The following is a 3,489-nucleotide window of genomic DNA, read 5'->3' as shown; positions in this document are numbered from 1 at the left end:
CACAAAGATAACCAGCATGGTCTCCTAAAATTTTAGGGTTTTGCCTTCCACATTTAAGTCCTTCATCCACCTGGAGTTTGGTTTGTGTTACATATTTAGATAGGGCTGCAATGTCAATTTTTGAACATGAATCCCCAGTTGTCCTATGACCATTTAAAGTCTGTTCTTTCCCCAGTGACCCTAAAAGCCATCTCTTTTGCATATTAAGTGTCTATATATTCTCAGCTGTGTTTCTGGGTTCTCTCCACTCAGTGGCGAAAAATGAGAATGTTCCCCTTGTGGGGAGCAGGGGAGATGGGGCAGGCTTACTCCTGGCTCCCTCTGTGCCCTTTAGGGTGTCCTAGCCTGTGCACGACTGAGCGACTTCACTTTCACTTTTCACTTTCATGCATTGGAGAAGGAAATGGCAACCCACTCCAGTATTCTTGCCTGGAGAATCCCAGGGACAGAGGAGCCTAGTGAGCTGCCGTCTATGGGGTCGCACAGAGTCGGGCACGACTGAAGTGACGCGGCAGCAGCAGCAGCAGCAGCCTGTGCAGGTGGTCAGCATCCTTTAAGAAGCCATGCCCTTCAAAGACCTGGGCTATGTCTGGTCTCTGACACTTCAAGCTTCGGGGTCCACTCCCTCTCTTAGGAACCTGGCCACTCATTAGTCGACCTTCTTGCCAGTTCAAGTTTTTATCAATTTTTTTTCTTCCTTATCGGCTCTTTTCACGAGGGCATCATTCAGTATCTTCTGAGGCCAGGAAGGGAAACAGGAAATTCACATCAAGCCAAACTGGCAGCTTAATTAACTTAAGGAGAACTGGAGTTTGGGCGAATGGCCTTCCAGCCCTTCTTCACTTCCTCATGGCGCCCACTTTGGGTATTTGAAAGCCTGCAAACTCATCCCCCAGCTCCAATCTCTCACCAGACCAACCCACCTCCCTACGGCTGCCAGAGCAATCTCCTCGGAGCAGATTCCTGACCAGGACAAAACCCTCTCTGCCACCCTGTCCTCCCTCTTGGCTGTTCAGCAGCCAAACAGCTCGAATAGGTCTCACCACCTGTGAAGAAAGGGTCGAGGACCCGAGCCTAGTCCTGGAGCTCAAGCAGTCCGGCTGCACGTTCCCGGGTGAGCACGACTTAGCAGCTGTGATTGGAGGAACGTGCCCCAACGTGGGGAGTCTCCCTGTGATTTGAGGGACGAGCGTCGGCGTGGAGAGAGGTTCCCGGGTGATCAGGTGAGCCCTTGTTGCACGCATGCACATTGAGGAACAGGGCAAGTCGTCACACTCTAGGCCAGCGGCCACGGGCTGAGAAGGGCCGGCTTTGAGCCGGTGAGGACCAGGAGCTGAGGAGGCAGTTCCAGAAGCCGGGAGTGACCCTCAGCTGACCGCAGCAGCCCGGAGACAGGGTCCTCGGTCACAGGAGAGCCTGGACCCGAATCCTGCCCATGAACGAGGCTAGAAGCCCATCTCCCCAGAGATCCCGGCAGCGTCCCACTGGCTGCGCCTGGATTTTGGCCTTGGGCAACCCGGATCTGAACACCAGGCGAGCCTGCATAGACTGTTGACTTGAAGAACGAAGGTAAGAAACTTGGGTTGTTTATTTAAGTATGTGAGAATTTGTGAGGCTGGCAGTAGGGACTGAACGCACGCGCCTCTGAGCTGGGGGGCGGGGGGTGCTGTGGTCAGGTGTGTTCACATCATCTCCCTCAGGTACGGCTACCCAGCTGCCCAGCCTCTGTTCTGTTTGCCATTGGAAAGGAGTGTAAATCCGGATTGGCTTACTGCACGGGGGCTCCATGGGGACTCGGTGTGATAACGTACGCCCAGGGCCCCAGCGTGTGGTCATTCACACTCGGTCACCTCCTCGCACGCGCCATACTCCCCACGGCCACACCTTCCTCTCGCCTCTGACGCTCTTATCTCTTCACACCAACCTTCTGCCGGTTCTCCAAGGCCCAGCTGAGCTGTCGCCTCCTACACAAAGCTGGGATCCACCCCCTACAAGTAAAGCCCTTCTCCTGCGAATTCTTACAGTTTGCCATCTTTACCTCTACACTAGAACGAGATTGGAGCCCAGGCTGCTTCTTTCTGTGGAATCTCAGGAAATAGCGGAAAGGAGACGGAGGACTTTAAAAGCTCCCACCAGCTCTCCTGTGTTTCGTTGTGGGACTCTGGGAGCAGGGTGAGGTGCCTCCCCAGGCCCAAGAGCCAGCCCTCTAAGGGATCTCTGAGTCCCACCCACTGCCCCTCAGGACCAACTGTATATTAGGACTGGGAAGTGTGACTGACCGAACTGTGTTCCCCCAAACTCCAAATGTTGAAGCCCTGACCTCCAGGGCCTCCAAATGTGTCTGTGTTTGAAGCTAGGGCCTTTGAAGTGGTGATTAAATAAAATGAGGCTGTTAGGTGGTTCCTGATCCAACCTATATCCTTATAAGAAAGGGAATTTTGGAGACAGAGAGAGAGACACTAGGGGTGCGAGCACTGAAGAACAGCCACATCACCACAGTGAGAGGATAGCCAGGGGTTAGGAGAAACCAAACCTGCTGACACCTGAATCTTGGACTTCTGGCCTCCAGAACTGTGAGAAATAATTTGTTGTTCAAGCTGGCAGCCCTAGTCAGTAAATACAGGCAGAACAGAACTGTGGAGGAGAACCTGATCATAGTTGATTGTTTAGTAATCCACATAGTGTACCAGGCTGTGTTGAGAGCTAAGTTTGCATTTAAGAATTTACTTTTTTGAATGTACCAGTATATTATGAAAATAGGTGTTCACGGGTCATCATAACATAGTAAAGGGCAATGCTCTGGGAAAAAACAAGAATCGAAATAACCAGGGAGTGTTGGAATCTACATCTCTTGATAGAATTAACAACTGTTGAATTCTGGTCTGAGGTGCAAGGGAGAGGACCAGATTGAAGCCAGAACGTTCCACGTTTCTCTAAGAAATCTCTTGGCAGAACCAGGTCACTGACCAGTTAGTGATTGCCCGTGGCTGGCAGTGTCTGAGAGGAGGCAGTGACCACTCCTCTGTGAATTGCTCTGTTCTCATCATGAAAGTTGCTAAGTAGCCACTCTCTATGTCTATAGTCAGTGAGTCAACAGCTTGCACCTGGCACTGGCCTCCTATTGACAGTCATGCTCACAGTTCCCTCCCAATGGCAGACACTGCTTCCAGATACAGGTTGATCAGGCCTTGTCCATACCATGTGTGTTTTTACATGGCTGTGATTAAACTGGCAGAAATGTCTGAAGGCAGGAGGGAGAAGAAGGAGCAGAGGCTCCAAGTGGGCCCCTCACAGCTGCTCTGTGGATGTTTCAAAATGAGTTACCTTGTTGCCAAACTCAAGTTCAGCTGCTTGTGACTCAAGAATCCAGTATTGAGACAACTGTTGGGTGAGAGGAGATAGCTTCCTTGAGGAAGCCAGCAATCCAGGGGAGAAGGTGGACTCATGTCCCAAAGGGCCAGCTCCCCCTTGTTGATTGGGGGCACGAAC

Source organism: Bos indicus, chromosome 8 (genome assembly GCF_029378745.1).
Source record: "Bos indicus isolate NIAB-ARS_2022 breed Sahiwal x Tharparkar chromosome 8, NIAB-ARS_B.indTharparkar_mat_pri_1.0, whole genome shotgun sequence".
Lineage (NCBI taxonomy): Eukaryota > Metazoa > Chordata > Mammalia > Artiodactyla > Bovidae > Bos > Bos indicus.
The sequence above is the reverse complement of the archived record's forward strand: the minus strand, read 5'-3'. Positions refer to the sequence as shown.